Source organism: Bubalus bubalis, chromosome 3 (assembly GCF_019923935.1).
Source record: "Bubalus bubalis isolate 160015118507 breed Murrah chromosome 3, NDDB_SH_1, whole genome shotgun sequence".
Classification (NCBI taxonomy): Eukaryota; Metazoa; Chordata; class Mammalia; order Artiodactyla; family Bovidae; genus Bubalus; species Bubalus bubalis.
In genome coordinates, this window is record NC_059159.1 from 148,673,900 (window position 1) to 148,686,006 (window position 12,107).

A 12,107-nucleotide genomic window follows, 5' to 3' on the forward strand; every position below is an offset into this window, starting at 1 on the left:
TTGTACACAGAGCAAAGCTTTATTTTTCCCAAATCATCGGTCAGCTTTCTCACGACCAATAATTAATAACCTATGCTCCCTTTCCTGACTGATGGGAAAGGCCACCCTTGCTTTGCACCAAATTCCATGTGGAGTTTGCATCTGTTGCCCCACATTCCTTTGCAGTTTTCCCTTAAGATCTTGTAGAATTTGTCTCGCTTCATCATTCTTACTTTTCTTTTTTTTTCCTTTGGGTCTCATAGGTTTCATTTTTTTTAAAAATAAAATTGCCAGTCTAAGGTGGAAGGAAGAGTGTATCATGAGCATTTTTAACTTGCTTAGTTTTATGTGTGATGTACATCTTGTTTCATAACCTTCTGTGGACAGAGCTCACTTCGGCTGGCTTAAGAAATCTCTCCATCGTGGTAATGGAGAGCTCCTCCATGCTCCTGTGGCTACATAGCAAGTCCATGGTGGGGGGGCGGGGGTAGGTGGCAGGCTCCACTTAACTACCTGTTGTAGGAGGAACCACTTCCCTTCGCAAATACATATGTTGAAGTCCAGACCCCCAGTACCTCAGAATGGGATGTTGGAAATCAGGCCTTTACAGAGGTAAGTTAAAATGAGGTCATTAGCATGGGACCTAATTCCCTATGACTGATATCCTTATAAAAAGAGGAAATTACAGATACATGCACAGAGAGAAGAAGATGTAAAGATACAGAGAGAAGACGCCATCCATAAGCCAAAGAAAAAGGCCTCAGAAGAAACCAACTCTGCCCACACCTTAATCTCAGGCTTCCAGCTTCAGGACTGTGATGTGATAAATGTCTATGGTACTGTGCTCAAGGGACCCTAGAAAACTAATCCACCATTCCTCTATTAATGAATGCGGATAGTTTCCAGAGTTTTCTGTGGAAAATGGATAAGCTAGAAGGAATATCTTGCACATATTTTTGCAGGTATTGGCTTCTTGAGGAAACATGCATGACTTTTCTATCTTCTTTCTAGAAGGCATCCTTCCCCTGCAGTTTTCAACCTGCCTTCCTTTGACTCTAACCATTGAAATCCCACCTGCATCACAAATATTTCCACCATGGAACAGAACTTCCCTTGAAATTTTCCCTTATCTCCTGCTTCATTCTGATCTTCAGGACACCATGTATGCCCCCTCCCAACTCTCTCAACAATAACACGTGCAGAGAGCAGTGATTCTATCCTGTGTGGGGACAGTGGCAGAGATATCAGCCTGATATCTGAGCAGACAAAAGCTCGAAGTATCCTTTTAAACCTTACTTAAAGCTTCTTACCTTACTTTAGTTCACTCGGGGTGGTAGATTTGAAAGTCAGCTCAATCTCAGTTGGATAACAACATGTGCAAAAGCATCAGACATTCCCACATTAACCTCTCATGGATTCAGGAATTTTGGGTCCTATTCCTACTGAATTTGCTTAATTTCTCAACACAAACTTATGAAGATGACAAGTTTTCTAAAACTGGTCGCAAAAGAGTGAAATCAACATGTCAAACTGGGCTTCTGCCCTCTGGCTGCCTCCACTGATAGGACTTTAAATCTTAGCACCAGGCATGACAGCTGGTCCCTTTAGGCTCCTCATTAGAGAAGTGGATACAGAGTCTAATTCTGGATTAGAAACACCTGGGTCTTAGGTTTCAACTCGCAGCAGCATTGCTTAGCCGCTGGACAAGTCCAAATGACATCCTCTTTCTGGGCCTCACTGCTTCTTAGGGGGTTGAATTAGATGGTCCCTAAGATCCCTCCCCCCTCTAACATCCCAGGCATCCTTACACACACTTCTAAGAAACATGATTCAGGACTAGCAATTGCCTAATGATCAGTAGAGACTTGACAATGCAGCCCTCTCTCTAGAAACAGTTCCTGCCTAAGCTGTAGAAGGGCTAGCTGAGCTCCCAGGGCAATAGGGAAGACGAAAGAACCCCCAAGTCTGCCTTTCACGGCTGCTCTAGGGAGCTCCCCTTCCTCCTCCTTCCTGTCACTTCCTTCACAGCTATGACCATCAGCTGATTGGTGTGGCTGAAAAAAAGGAAGTGTTGGACTTCCCCTTCAAGTATAAACAGCAGTTAAAAATGCAGAGAAAGAAAAGAAACAGCACTAAAAACAATAATATAGAATATAAATCCATAACCATGCTGGGAGCAAAGGAAGCAGATTATTAGTGGAATGGAAACTCTCCCTACTCTTGAAGGACTCAAAGAAAGATGGGCTCAAACTTAGGAAACCACAGCCTAAGTGCAGGCAGTTGGGGATGGCTGCAAAGAGTCAAGGGCATGGTGCCTTGGAAGTGACACAGCCTGGGTGGAATGGGGTGGGTGAGGACAAAGCCTGGGTGGGATGGGGTGGGTGAGGTGGGGGAGAAGCAGAGTGGGAAGCAGGCAGGCAGCCAAACCCTCTCCACCTCTTCAGCTGCTGGCACCCCTAAGAGCAGCAGAAGGCCCTCTGCAGGAAAGACGTGTGTTTGGAGAGGCAGAGTGTGGCCACATCTGCAAAGAACAGAGACTGCCTGCACCCCACACCGTGGTTACTGGCTCATCCTGTCCTGCTCACATCTCACGCTCCTCCCATCTCATGTGTGTGTATGCGTTAATCGCTCAGTCGTGTCCAACTCTTTGCTTCGCCACGAACTGTAGCCCGCCAGGCTCCTCTGTTTTTGGGGTTCTCCAGGCAAGAATACTGGAGTGGATTGCCATTCCCTTCTCCAGACCCACCTCATGGGTGACAGGTAAAAAGAGGGCCATGCAACATACACAGCCTTAAAAACTAACTCCGAAGGCATCTCTGAAACAAGACCAGCACACATCCTAGCACAACAAGAAAGCTAACCCCACAAAGGTAAGGAACCAAATGGGCAAACAAATGAGTAGGTGTCAAAGGAGATAGAGCTCACAAAGCAAGAAGAGAACATCCATGCTGGAAGCAGTAACAAAAACAAGTATCTGGAAGAGCCTAAAGTATCACTTAAAAAACTAAAGAATTAACTACCTTCCTTCCTTGCTTGCCCACCTATTTGCTAAAATACAAATGACTAAATAGTTGGACTGAAAAACAGGATGGACAGGGCTGAAGATCTTTCTTGAGCAAATGATCAACTTGTCAGTTCCATGAAGTGCAATGAAAAGGGTAAAAGAGAGGGAACAAATGAAAGAAAAAGTGCATTCCCTGCAGCTTTGTATATAATATCAAAAATTAGAGAAAAATCCTAAATGTCTGTCAATAAGTAATCATATTTTATGCTCTGGAATAAAACACAAGGATCACTGATAGGAAGAGCTCCCCCAAAACTGTTGATTAAAAAGTTAGTTGCAGGATGACACTGGTATTAAGAACACACACACACACACACACACACAAACTATATCTTCTAAAAATACACACATATATATACACGCATGAATGCACAGGATGCTAGATTAGAACACTGTACATCAAGCTGCCCTCCCTGAGTTGGGGTGGGCTGGGACAAAGGGTGGTGGTCAATGAGTGTTCCAGTGTCAACTGTCATATCTGAATTCTTCACCAATGGGTATGTACTCAGACATCAGTTATGCAAGTCAACACCTTTCAAAAAGAAAATGATAGAAAGTTCTCCCATCTTGGAGGTCAGAGAAAAAAACTTCAGAGACAGTACTTACTCATCTGTGACCTATTTGGGACTGCTATTATTAGTCTCCAGCCAAGACTACAGGGCAGACTCCCAGAGCTACCCACCTGGGAAAGACTGTGACCGTTATGCCGGTTCTAACCACAGGCCAGGTACGATTACTGCATGTGTTGTCTCCACCATGCACCACAAGGAAATCCCCTGTAATCCTTCCATCTACAAAGACTGAAAGAGTAGCTTGAAAACAGTGGGATTTGAACCTGATGCGACTTCAGGCCCCTACTCTCAACCACTGTTGATAAAAAATATTCAGTGACTGAAGCATTAGGGCAATCAAGTGATTCCAATACTCTCAGTGTTTGAGATGAAAATAAACCTAGCATTCCGCCTCCGTCTAAGCAAAGCCTGAGGATCTTGTAAAGGGGCAGCAGGTTACCCGGTTTTCCCCAAAGTAGACCTGGGGAGCCCTGGTATACAAGATGCTCCAAGAACCAGTGTATCCCACGATCACAGGGGTGTGAGAGTTCAGTGACATGCGCCCTGACCATGCACACCACCTGTACAACCGCCATGAGCAAGCCCAGGACAATGATCCTGCTTACTCAACTTTATTCTAAGAATAAGGAAACAAGGAAAGGTTAAGCAAGGAAAGCTTCCTAGGAAATACCATTTAAAATTGCATAGCACCCACTTCAGAAATCAAGAGAATTGAGGCCAGTCATCTGATTTTTAAAATCTGTGGAGTCCCCATTCTCAGGAAAGTACATATCCCATTAATCAAATAATAAAACATCAGGGTCAGAGCAAATACAGAGGTGACACCGAGACTGATTTATTTATTTATTTTTAATTTTATTTTATTTTTAAATTTTACATAATTGTATTAGTTTTGCCAAATATCAAAATGAATCCACCACAGGTATACATGTGTTCCCCATCCTGAACCCTCAGATACTAACTGCTAAATTGGAGCCTAGAATAATCTTTCACTAAGCATGATTCAGAATATGCCCCGAGCTGAGAAAGTATAAAAGTTCCAAAAACTACAAAAAGTAATAAATTACACAAATAAGCAAATAACCATAGAAATCAAAAGTTTGGGGGAAATGTTTTCAACAATTATGACAATGGATTTAAAAAGTACACAAATGTTGATAAGAGTATGTTAAGACTCCAAAATGCGTACAGGACAGCAACTTGCAGAAAATATATTTAGCTAACCAACACCCCCAAATATGCTTCAGTTATTAATAGGTGAGTAGCAAGACTGAAAAGAAACTGTCAGACTGATGCAAAGAGGCAGGGGTTTCCAGAAAAAGAAAGAAATGGAACTCATAGAGTGCTTGATACATTTGACTCAATAGGAAATTGAGTCCAAGTTGGGAGGGGGGGATGCGGTTTAGCTTCATGTCAGAGAATTGGGGAGTGAACCATCAGAGGCACAGGACCAACTGAGAAAACAAAAATGAAACAAGAATTTACCCCATGAAAAACAGTTTGAGGTACAAGAAAGAAAATGGAACTATACTATACAACATGCTCTATTAGTAAACAAAAATCACAAGGTAAATACCAGCTAAGGTTCCAGCCATCCATTCATCATGTGTTCAGTAGGGTCTGAGTCTTTGTGACCCCTCGGACTGTAGCCTGCCAGGCTCCTTTATTTATGGAATTTTCCAGGCAAGAATACTGAAGTGGGTTGCCATTTCCCCCTCCAGGGGATCTTCCCGACCCAGGGATTGAACCCATGTCTCCTGTGTCTCCTGCACTGCAGGCAGATTCTTTACTCCTTGAGCCATCGATTGGGGAAGCACACAGAAAGATTATCTTGGGTAATAATAATAATTATCCTAGGACTGCCATGTCCTTACTTCTCAGAATAGGAAGTCAGCATTTTCTAAACTGATATATATAAAAAGCAAGTGAACACAGCATCAGGAAATAAGAAGGAAAATTCTAGAAGAAATAGCTAAAAATATTAAAAGATTGCTTTTGGGGAACAGTACTAGAGGATGGGAAGGTATTGTTATAAATTGAAATTAAATAAAAAGATTAACTCTGGTTGTGCCAAAACATTTCCATGACAACTGAACAGAAATGGATAGATTTAATAAATTGTCAGACTGACCAGCACAGCATGAAGATTTAGCATTTAAGACAGAAGACAGAGTGGGAAAGGAGAAGGTTAATTGTTGCACATTCAAATGCTCTTTGTAGCCTCACTGAGTATAACTAAAGAAACCAATGTTTAAATTGTGACTTTTTCTAAAATTTGGTGCTCAGCCCTCTTCCATCCTTTCACATTGCCCCACTGACTGTATCCAGGCCTAAGCCTCACTTACGTGACATCAGCCCTACACTCTCCTTGTCAGTCCTGCAGTCTGCCCAGCCTCTGCTCAGATCAAATATCTCACACACAGTGTGCCAATCTGGAACCCAATGTCCTCTCAAATCTGTGCTCCCCTCCAGGGCTCCAGCACAGCACTGAGAGGTACTGCCTGCTCCAGCAACAGGAGCTAGGATTCCAGTGTCAGAGCCAGGTACCCTCAGGACAGAGGATGCTACTTACCAGAAACTGTCCATCATAAGTTTTCAGTACACTCCCCTTGGTAATTGAGGTGTTACATCATCCTCACCTTTCTCTTCCTACCTTCAGCCTTTAGCAGCCACCAAAAATAGATACATAATTTCCCAGAAACAAGAGAATCAAGAGAGAGTCCTTTTTGATTTGTTAAACCTACTGTAATAGAAACTAAATATTCTTCCTTCTATTGGTGTCTTTGGCAGTGGCTAAACTTGACTATATTTAAGATTTCAATTTAACCACCTTTCAGGATTCATAGGACAAAACTTACATAATTAATTCTTAAAAGAAAAAAATCAAATTGATACAAGCTAACATTTTGCCAGAAAAAATTCTAAGCTAATAGAAAATATTCCTGCTGATGCAAAGCCACAATGAATGAATAAAACTTTCCCTTTAAAATCCAATCAGCTGAGTTTTTTTTTTAATCTTCTCACAATTCCTCTCTTTTTCACCCACTTTTAAAGAGAAAGGAAAAAAAAAATCTTTTTTTTTCCTGAACGAAAAAAGCAAACCCAACTTGTTCAGTTCCAAAGTAGAAGGTAAAATGGTAAGACATAATTAAGTCTAGCAATTTAATTCCAGTCTCTCTTTAAGACTCTGTCTTTTGATTTCAGTTGCTTTAAAAGAAAAGCAATGTTCAGCGTATATACGTTTTTTTAAAAAATTTCACTCACTGGCCTAAGTTCCTAATTTTCTCTGCACTCTGCTGCTGCTAAATCAGTCCAGAAGTGGAAGAAATTGTGGGGCGGGGCAGGGGGTGACTTAGGGAATCAGAAAAAATCCTATATGGTGGAAGGCTGAGAAAGCAAACAGTAGCTTAGATTGTACAAAATACTGGGCCATTCCTTAGGCACAGATAACGGAGACAGATAGAACAAAGTGAACAGGAAGCAATATTTCTTCCAAAGACAGGCTGTAGTTGTGAAGGGTGATAATACCTCCTCTTTAAGTAACTATTGCATTCTTTTTTTAGAATCAGAGTGGCAGAAACTTTGGTGTTGAAAAGTCTATAAGTAAGGATGAAACATCCTATTCTCACTCGGAGGATATGTATTTTGATTATCATTGAAAATTCAGGGAAGTCTTGCTATTTCAAACTTTCTGTAAAGGCAGGGGAACTATTTGTCTAATTACTGGAAAGTATGACTTGTTGGGCAACAGAAATGCAAGTTGCTTTCAAAACCAAACAGTAGCTCCATGAAGTCTAACACAGTCCCAGTTCCTTAGCCCTAATTCCACAAAGCTCTGAAAAACAAGGTTTTTGGTGAGTTTTGTAGGGAACCTCATAAGTGACAACACTTGCCCTGAACTGGCACACAGTATTTGTAGCCTCTCTTTATTCCACTAAGTGAGACTTTCCACACTATTGGTGCAGAAATATTAACACGTGGGATTACAGGAGGCTGCCCAGGCTGTGTTGGAGTGGTGTGCCGTATATGGCGTCAGTTCGCATGCACACCTTTCTAAATTCTAAGAAATGGATTTCTCAAGGCTGAAACTCATATTCTAAATTTGAATTCTAAATTCTGAGAAATCTTGAATTCCAAAACATTATCTTGGCACAGGGTTTTGGATAATGATTATGGATGTGCTATGTGCTGCATAAGTTACATTCTATTAAGAAGTCTTTGATTTAAAAACAGAGAAATCAAACCTGCACTTAGAACAATAAATACAAACCTAAAAAAGGCTAAGGTGAATGGCTTCTGAAACGTAAATCTAGTGATAAAATGAACTTTCTGACAATTTTAGCCCTCAGGAAAGGTAAAGAGCTAATAAATAAATTTATATTAAAAAAAGATAATGAAAATTGTTGATTAACTCACCAAAATCACACAAATACAAACAAGTCTAATAAACAACAAAAATATCTTGTAAAAATAAAATAAAATAAAATAAACACCTTATTTTTATTTCTGGATTAAAACATTAAGAACATTATAGTTATTTAGATGATTCCTAAAATCCTACATATTGAAGCACTCTAAATAAAAAGAATAAATTTTTTATTTATATAAAAGTAAAATAACAAAATATAAAGTTTCTATCGTACTGCAACATTTCTCTAAACAGCTCAAAGCAAAAGTTCAGTGTAGATAAAACAAAACAATTTGATAAAATAATTTTAGTAGACAAGATTTTTCACTTAAAACATCTAATACTTTACACGTATTTAAATGTTTTAGTTCAAAGACATATAATTGCTGATAGTAGTCTCTTATGATCCTTTGTCTTTCTGTGTTGTCTGTTATGATCTCTCCATTTTCATTTCTAATTTTATTGATTTGATTTTTCTCCCTTTGTTTCTTGATGAGTCTGGCTAATGGTTTGTCTATTTTATTTATCCTTTCAAAGAACCAGCTTTTGGCTTTGTTGATTTTTGCTATGGTCTCTTTTGTTTCTTTTGCATTTATTTCTGCCCTAATTTTTAAGATTTCTTTCCTTCTACTAACCCTGGGGTTCTTCATTTCATCCTTTTCTAGTTGCTTTAGGTGTAGAGTAAGGTTATTTATTTGACTTGTTTCTTGTTTCTTGAGGTATGCCTGTATTGCTATGAACTTGGCCCTTAGCACTGCTTTTACAGTATCCCACAGGTTTTGGGTTGTTGTGTTTTCATTTTCATTCATTTCTATGCATATTTTGATTTCTTTTTTGATTTCTTCTGTGATTTGTTGGTTATTCAGCATTTGTTGTTCAGCCTCCATATGTTGCAATTTTTAATAGTTTTCCTCCTGTAATTGGGATCTAATCTTACTGCATTGTGGTCAGAAAAGATGCTTGGAATGATTTCAATTTTTTTGAATTTACCAAGGCTAGATTTATGGCCCAGGATGTGATCTATCCTGGAGAAGGTTCCATGTGCACTTGAGAAAAAGGTGAAATTCATTGTTTTGGTTATCCGGGGACAGGAGAGAGGTGTGCACATCAATGGATTTAGTTGCATCTAATGAAAATATTGCCTGAATAACAGCAATGAATTTGTTCTTACTACAACAAAGAAAACACATACTAGAATCAATTCCATTTCTTTCAGGACTTCTCTATCATCCCTTTTTTATTTTTATTTTTTTTTAAACACAAAGATTCAGAAGTGAGATATCTCCAAGTCTTTTAACTACATACTGAACTACCTCTAAGGAAATGGCAACCCACTCGGGTGTTCTTGCCTGGAGAATCCCAGGGGCGGGGGAGCCTGGTAGGCTGACGTCTATGGGGTGGCACAGAGTCGAACACGACTGAAGTGACTTAGCAGCAGCAGAACTACCTTTAGGGTTTAAGAAAAAGAACAGCTCCAGCCAACAGTTTTATTTGGGTCAATGGGAATCTTTGGTGGAGTCAGGCAAACTCATTAAAATAATCTGCAATCCGGTTTCCAAAGGCCACCTGGCAATATGGTAAGGGCCAGCTGGTCACCAGTCAACAGGAGTGTCTTGGTTCCTGTGAATATACTGCACAATGAAGGAGTCTCTTTGCCAAGCAACTGCATCGCAAACGGCCAAAGATTCAAACTCAAATTCTTCTCCAGTGGTTGTCTTTTTAGTTCTTGATATCCAAACAAACAAAAAAATGAATCGCCTTTGTATCATTATGTAGGTTAGGTTTAAAGTTTTGAAGCCGTGCATGCATGCGTGAAGTCGCTTCAGTCGTGTCTGACTCTGCGACCCCATGAAATGTAGCCCGTCAGGCTCCTCTGTCCATGGGGAGTCTTCAGGCAAGAATACTGAAGACCCCATTTGCTACTCCAGGGGATCTTCCTGATACAGGGATCCAATCCGAGACTCCCGCATTGCAGGCAGATTCTTTACTGCTGAGCCACAGGGGAAGCCCTTTAAAGCCATACTGCCATAGTGCAAAAAAATCTTTAACTCAAAATCATCGCATTTTACTACACCAAACTTTCCTGCTTTTCAAGTCATTCACTGGCTAATTAAGTTATTTTACCATGAGAATGTGAAGGAAGAAAAAAAAAGGCAATCATGCTACATTTAAAGGTTCAGAAACTGGCATGTTTTTATGCAACTGCTCTTTCTGTAGTAAAAGTATAAATAAAACCTTTGCATGCGTACGAACATCTCTACATTGAGTCACTTCCATAAATTCAGTGGAATTTTCCAGTGACTTTTGTAAATGGCCAAACGAAAATATGTTCTTTCCGAGACCCGAGACCCGACACCGAGTTTCTTGTGCCTGAGGATTCCAGCTAGTCTTCCAGGACCCAGCAGCTTCCGCACTTGCTGCGCACGCGGCAGCACCTGGAGTTTGGGGGCCCCATCGCACAGTCCCCAGGCTTCCAGGCCCCCAGGCCCAGCCCCTGGCTTCCCGTACAGAAACCGGAGCCCAAGAGACACTAACTAGGTTTAGGAGAAAAGCTGGCACAACCGACTAACTCTCAACCGAAATATTTTATCAAACGTTCCCTCCGATTTTCAAAGCAGGAGGGCCCTGAGCGTACCTGCCCGGGTGTGCCTGGGAGCACAGGTCTTGTGCGGGCCAAGGAAGAAGGGCCGCATCTTTCCCTCTCTCGGCGCCTTCTCCCCTCGCATGCCGCCTTCCCAAGCCCGGCAGCCAAAGCGGAGGGATCGCGCGGCCCCACCTACCTGTGCCAGGTGAGGCGAGGGCGGGGCGCGGGGCTCCGAGAACCGGACGGGCGAGATCGCGGGGGCAGCTCGGGCACAGCGCCGGGCTACCCGCTCCTCCTCGTTGCTCCAATCGCCGGAGTCACCTCAGTCGCCCAGTGTACGACGCTTCCTTATTTTGGGCAACTTCCTTAACGCGCCCTGGCAGGCCCCGAACTTCCTCCCAGCTGCCGCGCCCCGCTGCCCCAGGCCCGCCCTGCCGCCCGTGCGCCCCGTGTGCCCGGTGCGCCCCCAGCGCCCAGCTCAGGGGATCGGCGGCCAGAGCTCTCCGGAACCCGGCTCGCGGGGTCGGCCTGAGAGGCAGGAGGCCGGAGGGGAGCAGGAAAGGGAGCCAGGTGGGCGCTCAGTCCCAACTCCCCGGGCGCAGAAAGTCCAGACGAGGGGGCTTCATATGCAAAAAGAGGGCATGGCCAACAACTGGACCCTCTGGCCACCTGTCCTGCCTGCTGCGTGATTCTTCCAAGGACCAACAGGCACTCAGGGTCACGCCCATTTGCGGTGCAATTGTTTGGGAAGAGAATCTTGGTCACAGTGTGCTCTATTTCTAATCACCAGCCCAAAACGCTCCTGCTGACTGGTGGTCAGAAGGCCCACGTCGTCCTCCCAGGTGGTCTCCTGACATAAGCGAACATCAGATTTTACAGCTCACCTTTGGGTGAGCCCAGCCTGTCCAACCGGTCAGTTGTCTGATGGCTTTAATTATTACAAGGTTCTTGACAATGAGTTAAACTTCCTTCCCTCTTAACCACAAGAGGTTCTGACGTTTAATTAAAATTTCGTCGTTCTCTGTAGTCTTTAAAATGGTTTAAAAACTCCTACCTGGTTCTCTCCCCCCCTACCCCCCCCCCCCCCCCCTTTTTTTTTCCTGTTAGCCCTCTTTAGAATCTTCCCTTAAAACAGCTTCCAGACCCTGGCTGCCCTGGTAACTCTGCCTACCATTGCTGAACAAAAATATAATCAATAAAATAAAATATATAGGGTGTTAGATTAAAGTTGCCATGGAGAAAAAAACGTTAATAGGAGGCATTTAGACTCCAGTGGGACCCCTCAGACTTTTCCACTGGAACGTTCTCTTCCATTTATTTTTACCACTAAATTTTTAACTCAAGTGAAGGATTTTTATTATGGTTTTATTTGTTAGGGCTTCCCTTGCGACTCAGCTGGTAAAGAACCTGCCTGCGATGCGGGAGACCTGGGTTCTATCCCTGGGTTCAGAAGATCCCCTGGAGAAGGGAAAGGCTCCCCTGCTCCAGTACTCTGGCCTG

The 12,107-nt window shown here is 42.5% G+C and overlaps 1 protein-coding gene across 3 annotated transcripts in view; it reads right to left on the minus strand.

Annotated features, from left to right (window-relative positions):
* The window catches only part of SYK (spleen associated tyrosine kinase), a 108,144-nt gene extending 97,146 nt beyond the window's left edge, over positions 1–10,998 (minus strand). Inside the window, exon 1 of one of the 3 annotated variants that reach the window (XM_006067990.3) lies at positions 10,804–10,998. The gene's annotated coding sequence lies outside the window, so the exon portion shown is untranslated. Of the gene's footprint in view, positions 1–10,658; positions 10,772–10,803 lie in introns of those variants that run through there. The other 2 variants (XM_006067987.3, XM_006067988.3) reach the window with 2 other exon arrangements.
* Positions 10,999–12,107: the final 1,109 nt, after the last annotated feature.